Source organism: Clarias gariepinus, chromosome 23 (genome assembly GCF_024256425.1).
Source record: "Clarias gariepinus isolate MV-2021 ecotype Netherlands chromosome 23, CGAR_prim_01v2, whole genome shotgun sequence".
Lineage (NCBI taxonomy): Eukaryota > Metazoa > Chordata > Actinopteri > Siluriformes > Clariidae > Clarias > Clarias gariepinus.
The window spans coordinates 3,899,729-3,912,207 of record NC_071122.1 but is presented as its reverse complement, the minus strand read 5'-3'; the positions used below and the strand labels follow the sequence as shown (position 1 = coordinate 3,912,207).

Sequence of the window (12,479 nt, the reverse complement as noted above, 5' to 3'; positions counted from 1 at the left end):
GCGGATCCTACGTCCCTACTGTGAGAACCAAGCGCACTACTAAGGGCCACCGCACCACATAGGCATCCCACCTAACAGACCTCGAGCTACACTCCCCACTGTGTTTTATAGCGCAGGGAGAAGCCCGGCATCATTGGCGGCAATAGCTCACCAGCCGTGCCTAATTCCGCGGCGCCGCTCCTTCGCATACCTGAGGAAAGGCCACCTAACTAGTGAGTGAGGAGCAATATTGATTTGGGCGCACGCCGTGACAATAAGATATACCTTTATTTCAGTGGCGGCTGCTAGCTTTTGAAACAGGGGAAGCTCATATTAGCCTTTCATCATAAAATTCATTATGTTATTTGTACGTAAATTCTGCCCTCCATTCCTTTTGCAGAAAATGGTCTGTGACCCTGTCGTACCAATTGGCCGTCTTTTCCAGGGACTTAACCAGTTTCCTCTCAATGGCCAGGAGAGCAATATTGCTCAAACGATCTTGGCCCATTGTGTTGCAGGTGTATGACTTGACCAGTTTTAAACAGGAGAAGCTTCTCTCTACACCTGCTGATGTAGCGCCGTTGCCACTAACGACAAAAGCTTGTATACTGTAGCTGAGACATTGCACTATCCAACTCCATGTCAAAAAAAAACACGAAATCACACAGCCTACCCCTGCTCCCCTGTAAGTCATGATCGGAATATAGTATATGAAGTTCAGATCTCAGTCTCCCTGAGTCGAAGAAATGGCCATAACTTTTCAGCACACTTTCAAATGCCTACTCTGGAAACACTTGTCTCATTTCATCAAATTTCCCTGGATTGACTGATTCTAAGAAGCTCGTGCTTACCAAATTTGAAAACGCTGAGAAATCTGCTCCATGAGATTGTCCAGGATGGCCATGTACAAATTTCTGTAGCGGTCCTGGGGATCCTGTAATTGATTGACAGACGGCGCTTTCTAATAGGCTCATCTCGAGGGTCTGATGTGAGATTTGCTGCTTTTGAATAAACAGCTTGATAAGCCTCCTCTGACCTCTTCTCCAAACTTCTCTTCTCTTCTGACAAAAGCAATGACAGACCCAATACTTTTTTTTGCAGTAAAGAACATCCATAGCCCTTTGCTGGACAATATCAAAGACACTATCTGTCTCAGAGAATATTTGTTCATATGTGGACACAAACTTAAAATCTTCCAGTTTCATTTTGAAGCCTTTCAGCATCTAATGTGTCATCATCCATTCCCTCATCCTGGGTTATCTTGTCAAAAGTCTGCAGGAGGCCATCATAATTGTTTGCCACAGTGCTCACTATCCGTGATGTGAAATTCCGTCGAGTAGGAGCGTTTCTGGGCTATCTTGAAGACCCTGCAGACTCAAGAAAAGACATCCTTTTTGTGGACTTTAAAAAAAATGTGGTGAACCCAGAGAGAGATGCAAAAAATATTCTTGACTCAGGCAAGCATTTAGCACCAGGTTCAGTCTGTGTGCATAGCAATGCACAAACACTGCACTTGGGGCTATAACTTTAACTATGGCCTGTAGGCCATTGAGAGATGAAGCAAAGACAGCAGCCCCATCGTAGGTTTGTGCCACAAGTTTTTCTCTAAAACTGTAGCCCTGCATGTCCTCGTTTAAAACTTCAAACACAGACTGAGCATCTCGACCCCCCTGACACATCCAATAATCCAAAGAAGCACTCTTGAATTTTACCTGCACTATCCACATGTCTAACAATGACAGACAGTTGGGCATGGCAAGATATGTCAGTTACTTCATCCACCTGCCATGCAAAAGAAGGAGGAGTCTGAATTTTACCTTTTATATGATCAGAAACAGTGGCTGCGAGAGCAGAGATCAAGTCATTTTAGATTAAGTGGGACATCCCAGAAAACACAGCTGATGACTGAAATTGTGTGGCCAAGACAGCGTCATATTAAGCTAATGTTTCTGTAAATTTTCAGTAATTCCCCTTATTATTATTATGGCCCCTGAATGCCAGCTCCTGACGGCCAAGCAAGGAAGTCACATCAATTAGACGGTTTAGAAAGGCCCAGTTTTTTTTTTTTTTACTGATTCATTATGTTTTGCCATCTGAATGCGAAGACCTTCATTGATTGCATGTTCAAACCTGACCCTGCCCAGACAACTTAACCTTGCACATGAACTCACATGTTCTTTGCACTTTTCATGCCATTGGTATGCCCTGTCAAAGTTACCCACATCCCCAAAACCCACGTTTGACCAAACACATCCCATTCCCTCAGAAGGTTTTGTCAAGAGGCATGGCCAACAGTACATTGTCTTTGTCACAGCACTTCCAGTCAGCCAGTTCACCTTCTCATACCATGAGAGCTGAAAAGACCTGTTATTTTTTTTCTGATTTTTGCACCAGATCAATCTTGGGCATTGGTCTGCCCTGCATTTAATTCTCCTCGTAAGGAAGACTACTAAATGGTTTTGCCAAAAGCAGATCAACAATATTAGCACCGTCTGCGTCTGCCATTATGCATAGCTTGCTAACTGGCTAGTTTCCCCTTCCACGAGCTACTTTAATTATATGAACGAACTAACTTTACAATGCTGAAACAAGGAGCAAAGTCAAGAACGCTATAATATGTTTTTTTTTTTTATTTAAAGAATGATTTGTACACAAACAAAAACAAAACTGGTTTATATCACCAGCAAACAATACAGAGTGCAGCGCTTCCGCATGGGACTGAACTCGAATCTCTGTAGCGCTGATGTATATTTAAAAGAAGCTGAGCTTCCCTGGAAGTGATGATTTTGGTGCATTTATCTAATTACTGTCCAGCTTTTCTGCAGTGAATAAGCTCCTCTGTGCTGCCCATAGAGCTCCAGTGAAGTTGGGCTTCAGGAGGGTTTAACGCGCTGTGCTGCACGGAAATGTATGACAAGAAAATCGCGTCAAACAATCTACAATAAATACCTGATTCTGAATGAGCTAGTCATGAAGTTGAACACGTTCTAGCGCACTTTTATTAGGACCAATATAAATACGACAGTGCATATATGAGCATTTATTTTCTGACATAGTAGAGGAAGCGGAGCTTCCCTTGTAGTCTTAGAGCAGCTGGGCCTGCTTTATTTGTCCCACGATGGGACATGCAATGTTACAGCAAGTAGGGACAGAACAGTGTATAAATACAAAAGAAAAAGAAAAAGAATACAATACAATAGTTACAGCTCCAAACAAATTGCACTATGTAATATTGCACAGTTTAAATGGGTGTTACACAGTTGCTATTGCACAAAATTCTAAGATATTGTATCTATATTGTAAGATATTGTAAGACCTGTATATAACAGTGTGCATTATGGAGACTGGTTCACTGGGAGCAGCTCTAGTTGTATAAGCTAATAGCAGCAGGGAGAAAGGACCTTCGATATTTCTCTTTCAAACACTGAAGGAGTTCCTCAGAGATAAAACTAGGGGTGAGAGTTATTCTCCAGCAATGATCATAGCTTAGCTACCATCCTCCTTTCTCCCACCTCATGTACAGGTTAAGGGGAATCCCCAGGACTGTCAACTTGTCCAGTCTCTTCCTGTCTGCAGTAGAGATGCTGCTGCATTAGTAGATCACTTCATAGCAGCTGGCTGAGGCCACCGCAGAGTCAAAAAAGGTCTTCAGCAGTGCTCCCTGCACTCCAAAAGACTGCAGGAGTCTGGTGTGTCCTTTCCTATAAACTGTGTCTGTGTCCAGTCCAAGTCGATTTTGCTGTTCATATGAACACCCAGGTATTTATTAGAGTCCACTTTTTCAATATCCCTGAATGTTCATTGGTGATAGAGAAGGGTGTTTGTGATAGAGACCAGTTCATTGGTCTTTCCTGCATTTATCTGGAGGCAGTTCTATTGGCAACAGTTCATAAAGTTCTGAATCAGTCTAATTGCAATAATCGTTGTAATTAGAACATTTTTCTGTGTTACAACATTCAAAATTCTTGTTCTAATTTGCTGCCATTGACTCACTAAAAACTGATTTATCCATTGGGACAAAACTGCAAGAGGGGGAATCATATACGTTTAGTAAAATCACCAAATTCACACTGAAATAACTAAAAGTTTAAAAGTGACAATTAAAAAACATTTTAATTATATTTGTCGTACTGTTCAGTTACTTTACACACAAATATACAAAAAAGCCTTTTCTACATGTCTACAATTAACATCACCTAATCTGAAAAAAAAAATGTCCAGTAATGCATTTTAAAAATGATCTCATCTAAGAAAGTACAGTAAGCTTTGCAGAAGTGAACATCAAGTAAATATCAAGCAGTCATAAAGACAGGCAATGTTAACTTGGCTAGTTCTATTTTATAAAACCCTGTTGGAGCTCTTTAGTTTGCTAATTACATTAGCTAGGTATTTTTTAGTTCAGGTTTTAGTTGGTAAATTCATACTGTACATTTCTATGTGCATAGTCATCAACCTAGCCTTTGAACACTGAACATTGCCTATAAGTTATTGTAGCACTGAGATGTGTTTATAACAACAGGCAATTCATTCCAAACTTTCACATGATATGTTGAGTTTAATACGGAGCCTTCATTCTGTAAAATATCAAAAGATCCTTCTCCAAGTTGATGGATTGATTCCCTAATATGGTGGATGGATTTAGTTTTTTTTTCCTTGTTGGGGAAAGTAAAGGAGATAGATCATAAATTATAAACCATACTTAAAAAAAAACAAAAGTAATCAGCACAGAAAGGTCATCTGGCTTTTTCACCATGGAAAGAAAAAAGATGAATGTGTCTACTTTAAACATGAAAAGAAAAGAAATGCCTCTCCGGAAAAAAGTTTTGCCACATCTTCAGTAAACTACAAACAATTCCAAGTAAATTTCCATTAAATCTTTAAATATATTTCAATGAAATGGTCACTGAAAACAAAAGAACATTTTAATCTTAAGCCTGAGTCACTTTAATGTCTAAAATGTAGCAGCACATAAATGCAAAAATACTCTCTATAATTAAGATATTTAAAGTGAAGGCTCACAGAGTTGGGAAATGTCAAACATTTATAACTGCAACCTCAAAAACCATCAATCAATCTGACATTGCCAAAGCCGTCTCAAAATCACAGGACGACTCCGTAAAACCGCCAATTACGGGCTCCTATCACGCTTTACAGCTCGTCTGTTGTGATTCTCGACTTGGACAACATCGATGTGGTTGCAGATTAAAACTCTAAAATCCTCTTTTTGTATCTAATGAGCAACAGATGCTGGTTTTAGTGGCCAATACATCATACAGTACATTTTCACTGCAATCCATGATATATATCATATAGAATGTGTCTACTGTGTGTTCTACTTCCTTATTTAGTATTAATTTAATTGCTGCTTTTGCATATGGACTTTATTTTCATTTCTTTTCATCCTTTTTATTCCACTTCAGTCAAGTATCTCCTGGAATATGGGCACAAATAATGATATATAAATTTTTAAAAGGTGTAAGAGGTATTAGGATATAAATGTCTCCCTGGTTTGATCCTCGAATGGAATGTTTCTGGCATGGAAACGTTGAGCCCTTCACCTTGAATTTACCCAAATAGATCTTTGCAAATCCAGTCTGTTTTGAGAGATCAGAGGAAACCCAAAAAACCCAGAGGAAACACACAATCAAAATGGGAACATCAGGGAGACAGAATAGATGTCAGGGAGATGGAATGAATGTCAAATCCATTTCCACCCTGACCAGAATAAAGTGGTTGCTGACAATAAATAAATCAAATCATTCGATTTTAGACATTTGTTAAGTACAAGGGGTGCAGTTTTAATACGTGGTTCCGTTTTGCTGCTCGTAATTTATTAAAGCATACTTTGTATTGTCAAGGCACAGCCACACCTTTTAAAATGGGGTAGCCTGATTAGACTGAGCAAATTAAACTGCCCTAATATACTTTAAACAGGAAGGAAAAACCATTACAAGCAAATTGTTTTGCTGTGATCTTAACCCCGTTTAGATGAATTCCAAAATCAGTTCATCTGCTAGGAACAAACACATTTTCATAAAAATCCTACAAAAATTCCACCACTTGGTCCTGAGATAACATGCTAGCTAAGGAGGATGTTGGACACATGCACGGGTGTTAGAACAACATCAAAACACAATGTGTCCCCCATATAGTGAACCCCTAATCTGTATACTACCTGAGAACAATTTTCATCCGAAAGAAACACTCACAGCTAAGGAACAGTTATTTGATGTCTAGCAAGCCACAAAAAACAAAATCCATAGCTTACAAACAAAAATTGGGTAATGTCTGCTCTTCTGATTGTTGGTTGTGGGCTATGATAATATTGTATTAATGGGGTGACCATGATTCACACTACAGTGCTGCTGGCCACCCATGGTCACCCCTTTGTTCCAACCATATGTAGAAAATTCAAATCAGACGTAATCAGTATTAAAATTAAATAATTAATCATTCATTAATCTCTTAAAAATACCCTAAAAAAAATTATAACAATGTTACCCAAAGCATCAGTGGGCATTAAAATAAACAAATATATAAAAGATAAATAGGAAGAACTTACCATTCAACCTGAAATATGGACACAAATACCCATGAACGTTAAAGGATCTGTTCATAATGGATTTGTTTTGTGTAGGATGATGAGATGTGTTCATCGATCATAATAATTCATGTTTCAACATTAAAACTCCAAACCAACAAATACCACCCAAACAGAAAGAATGAAACACACAAAAAAAGGGGTAAGGAAGTGAAAGATCTCTGTGCGCTGCAGATCTTGGACAGAGGCGTGTATCAGATGGGCGATCAAACACTAATCGTTCCCTTTTGGCCCTCAGAGTATAAATCTGTCATTAATTGTGTGGAATTACATCAAATCCAGAACATTCTTTATGCGGCGTGCGAGTCGGCGACAGTTATACGACGAGCAATGCAGTACTAAACAGATGGGGCAGTTCGGCTTTGCATGCTAACTATCCTTTTCACTGCCTCCCTCCATTTTTATCCCTCCACCCTGCTGCTGAGCGTGTGGGTGTGTGTGCGTGTGCTTTGTGTACAGCCTCTTGTGTATTCTCATTCCTCAAAAATCACCCTTTCAATGTTTTTCTTCTGTTTATTTCCTCTGCTGTCCATTTTCTTGTTTTTTTTTTCAATAAATCTCACTGCTTTTGTGTTAATCACATGCAATTCTTTTTCTTTTTTCTGCTCACTTACTTGATCTTACATTTGACATATATGCTTTATTTACTTTTCTTCTCATATAAATAAAGAAATAATTATATAAAAATCACACTGAATTTTAGAATAACATCTAACGTTCAACTTCCACCTGCTTTTCCTGTCAATTTCATCCCCCCTGTAATGACCTTGACCCTGAATCTTGCCTTCGATTATGATTTGCACTGACATCCTGGCACATAATCAGGCAGGAATACGCTAGCTGAGAGACCCATAAAGACCAAAGCAATCGCTCTAGGTTTTCCCCCAAAGGTTCATCATGCAAGTTATCTGAAGGATAAAAAGAAATAAAATCCAGGGATCATCAAGACTTATACAGTAAGCTTGGGAATGTTAGACCTTTTAGACTGCAGTGGAAAGTAAAATAAAACAGTAGCAGTCAAAAATACTCCCTAACACTAAAGGTGAAATGAGATGAAATGCTTTGAGTTGTGATTTTTAACCCACAGCAGTAATCATAACAGAGGGAAATGGGTTCAACAACTTAGATATCAAAACTAGGGTATATGTTTTAAACTTAAAGTTTTCTGGCATTGTCAGGACAGAGGTTTTTGTGCTACTTTGCGGTTTACTTGTAATTAGGAAGAAAAATAGGAGCTGGTGAGGGATCATATGTTTATAAGTGCTATAATGTAAGAGACAACAAGAAGGGAAAAATTGACAAAGCTAGAAATGGTTACCTTTTTAAATTTTTATAGTTATTGCTAGATTTTTATCTTTGAATTTTTATTTCTTTAAAAGCTGCTTTGTGACAATGTTCACTGAATTAAAAGTTCCACAATGTAACTATAAACTGATAAATAGTGTGACATGTCGTTCTTTAATAAAGAAAATAATGACAGTGGTTGATAAATAGCTGTAGTTTAAGAGCTATAGTGGCTTTAACAATAAAAATACATTTTATTGTTTAACATTAACATGTTACGCATACAGTACCTCATTTCTCGTGTGCCCATCTCACTCTGTTTCTCTTTCTCACACACACTTGTCTTGATTGATTTTTTCTAGTCATCTACTGGTAACATTTTTGAACTGCTATGAAACACCATCATCACCCGTCTATACAGTTAAGTTGACAGAACAGTCCATTAAGGGATGGGTAGCGATTATAAAAACTAATTAAACCAACCAGGAAGTGTATAAGTTCCTCACATGTATGTTGTTTGATTAATTTGTGACTTATAATATTTTGCTGTATTACTGGGGTAAAGACAGTGGGTGGCAACTCTAAAACACCCTGGGTGTGAACAAGTGTGTAAATGTGTGCCAAGGCTTGATACCTACCATATAGGGTTATTTAAATCCATTAGAACCCAGAAGAGGATAAAGCACTTATATATAAAGATAAGATAAACAATTTTATAAGATAAATATAACAAAATGAAATATTTTTTTATTTACCTTTGAATCTTAAAATGTGTTTGTAAAATTTGTTTCTGTGTCACTTCAGCCATTACTCTTTGAGAAGAATGGAATATTTTCTGCAAATCAGGTTTTTGTCGTTTATTATTAAATAGTCCCTATTTCTGCTTTCACAAGATTGACAAACATCATCCTAAACAAATCATTCATCACTAATTAACCACTAACTTACACTAATTGAGTGCACTGATTGCAGTGAAAGCCATTCTCTAATAAACATGGCACATTTTGTTGCAAAGGAGGATGAGCTCCCCCTGCTGCTGGTTTTTGTATCAGCAAATGATTTCTTCTTCTTTAGCTACATCTCAGTGATGATTAAAGCAATGATGACGTCTGTAGAATTGCTTGGAGATGATATGGTGTAAAGAATTATGTCATTTTGTGATCTACTCCACAAAGCCATGCATTAAGTCACTTTTTGTGGTTTTAGTTTGATGTCTTGACCCACATCTGTGACACTTACACAAATCTATTCCACATGGCCACATGCTGTCTGTTTCTATATTTATTATACAATAACTTCCCCCCCCCCCAAACACACACACAACTGTTCATTCTCAATGATGCAATTTTAATACACATTTTCTTCTTGTCTTCATTGCTTAAGGGGGAACACTGTTTTTTATTCTCTCTGTTTTCTATCTTTGTTATCATGTGCTGTGAAGTGTCTGTGTTTTGATGTAAAACTTAGTAACCCAGCGTAGGGATCTATCTAGTGTCAGAAACTTAAGCACTTTTGTAAGTCTCTCTGGATAAGATCCATGCCAAATGCTTAAATGTAAATGTAAACCCAAACCTATGATTTACCTCCCTCTTCAGCCACAGAGCAGTGTCTTGAAGCTCATCATCTCCCTGTGCATATAACATTATGGACAACAGAGGGTCAGAAGAGATCTTCTCAACCCTGTCTTGCACATTTTTTATTGTTTTCCCTGCTCAATCACATCTAATAAACCTCATCAGCTTAATGTTGTAAAAATCCAAATAACTTTACAGATCTTCATTGTAAAGGGTTTAAACAATGTTTTCCATGCATGTTCAATTAACCATAATCAATTAATTAACATGCACCTGTGGAATGGTCGTTAAGACCTTAACAGCTTACAGAAAGTAGGCATTTAAGGTCACAGTTCTAAAAACGCAGGACACTAAAGAGACTTGTCTACCGACTGTGAAAGACACCCAAAGAAAGATGCCCAGGGTCCCTGCTCATCTGCGTGAACGTGCATTAGGCATGCTGCAGGGAGGCATGAGGACCGCTGATGTGGCTAGGGCGATAAATCGCCATGTCCGCACCGTGAGACGCCTAAGGGGGCGCTACAGGAAAACGGGAAGGACAGCTGATCATCCTCGCAGTGGAAGACCACGTGTAACAACACCTGCACAGGATCGGTACATCCGAATATCACACCTGCGTGACAGGTACAGGATGGCCACAACAACTGCCCGAGTCACACCAGGAACACACAATCCCTCCATCAGTGCTCAGACTGTCCGCAATAGGCAGTCCATGAGGAGGAGATGCACTGCAGTACTTCAAGCAGCTGGTGGCCACACCAGATACTGACTGGTACTTTTGATTTTGAGCCTCCCTTCATTCAGGGACACATTGGGAAACATTTTTAGTTTATGTCTTATGGTGTTGACTCTTTTAGTGTTCATACAAATATTTACACATTAAGTTTACTGAAAGTAAAAACAGTTAGTCAGAGGACGTTTCTTTTTTTGCTGAGTATGTGTATGTATATATATATATATATTAGTACTTTCCACTTGCTGGGTTGTATACAATAAGAGTTATACAATACCTCTGAACATGTGTATTTCTTTAAAAAAATTTAAGTGATTTTATCTGTAAATATTTTTATGCATTAAAAAAACTGCCTGATTAAAAAAAACATATACGCATGGAATTATTCTAAATTACACTGCCATCTAGTGGCGATTTCTGTTGGAAATCAGTTAAGCAAACGATCATTCAGGTTTCAGTCTTATCTAAGAATAAAACAGTAACGGAACAGAATGCATCTAATTTCATCGTACAAATGCAGTGAAATGTAGTTTGTAACTCAGCGCAAAGTCCTAGACTACAGTCCACGTTAGTATGTAGAGACAAATAGCTATAGGTTACATCTAAATGAAAAGGTAAAGATTCATATATTTGTCATATACTTGTTTATACATACATATACTTATATAATCAGATACTTTATAAAAAGCAGGAGAATAAGCAATATGAAGACAGAAGCATTGTAGATGTCACGTGGTCCCCCGTGTCCGAACTTCATTTCCCATCATGCACCAGTCAGGAAAAAAAAAACGGTCAAATCACGCACGTGCGTTTTGTTATTGGTTTTGAAAGTAAACGAGAAGCCAGAGCTTATCAGCCGGTCGCGATAACAGACTGAGCAGCGGCTCGTGACTCCCAGCTTCAACCCCGAGCAGTGGGACTAATTCAACATCGTCAAGGAAGGAGGGTAATTATATAATCAAATTATTTCTAACAAATTTATTAACCTTTTAATTTTTATTTTTAAAGAACAAACCCCGTGATGGTCATTTAGTATTTATTTATTTGTTCATTTATTTATTTGAACATGTTTTGATTCAGATTATTTTTCAGCCCTACTTCTACATATTGTAATGTTTGATTTTCTGTAATTATATTAATTACAAGAGATTTTTAAAGAAAAAAAGTGTTAGGTATGTCATATTATTGAAAATAATAATAATAATAAAAAATATTATTATTATTATTATTATTATTACTTTTTTTATTATAAATATTATACCACATTGATACGTTATGAAATCATAATGCCAAAAGTGCATCAAATAATGTGGTTAAAAAATGTGGCAAATTAAAATATTTTTTAGAATGACGCATTGTGAAGTCAAATGTTTATTTGAGCTACTCTTGGCTCAGTTGGCTTAAGTCATGTCACTGCATTGATACACACTCCATTAGCACTTGCTGTGAATTCCTAGAATCAGCATTATTAGCACATCATGTCATGTCATTTCACAACACTCCGAAATCTAATAGCTGTTTGGAAATCAGCTAAATATAGTGGAGTGTAAACACCATCTCCTCCATGTGACTGCATGTTTGTGTGTGTGTGTGTGTGTGTGTGTGTGTGTGTGTGTGTGTGTGTTTATGCAGCAGTTATGAATAATCAAAATAAATGTACTCCAGAAGTAACTGTCAAATATATCAGAGAATGTATGTGAGCAAGTAGTACTGAAGGTGCCCAGATGACCTCTTTTATGTTTAGGACACTGCAAATTTACCATCATGTTCTTGTCCTTTAAAATATCTTATGCTAGCTAAAATGTCATGTTTTAAGTCTAGGTGAAGTGTTTATGTGTACATATCTACATTTATGTTAGAATATAAATGACACTGCCACAATTTGGCCCTTTTAATAAATAAATAAATAAATAAAACCCTCAAAAACATGTCATATATTTAAAACATTTGTATGACATGGTATACTTCTTTGTAGTTTTGATAGATGTGTGTCATTAAAATTGTAGCTTAGCTAATCTGGTTGCATAAAAGTTGGATTCAATACTAAATGTCAAAATACTACACCTGTTTGTGTTTATTATCTATATATCCTGTGTATTAAAGCAGTAAGAAGGGTAAATGTTGCTCTTTCAGCCTTCTGAATTTCATTTTATTAAAAAAAAAAAAACAGACTGCCAGACTGCTGGTGTGACGAGTTATTTCTTTTAAATACATGGTTATATTTACATTCATGACTTTTCAGATGCCCTTCTCCAGAGTGTTTTACCTTTTTAAGCAGTTGATTGTCAAGGGTTTTTCTCAAGGGCCA

At 37.4% G+C, this 12,479-nt stretch overlaps 1 protein-coding gene across 3 annotated transcripts in view; it reads left to right on the top strand.

Annotated features, from left to right (window-relative positions):
- Positions 1–11,027: 11,027 nt before the first annotated feature.
- calcoco1b (calcium binding and coiled-coil domain 1b) overlaps positions 11,028–12,479 on the top strand; it is a 28,677-nt gene continuing 27,225 nt past the window's right edge. For 2 of the 3 annotated variants that reach the window (XM_053484343.1, XM_053484341.1), the window contains exon 1: positions 11,033–11,117. The gene's annotated coding sequence lies outside the window, so the exon portion shown is untranslated. Of the gene's footprint in view, positions 11,118–12,479 lie in introns of all 3 variants that reach the window. The other variant, XM_053484342.1, reaches the window with a different exon arrangement.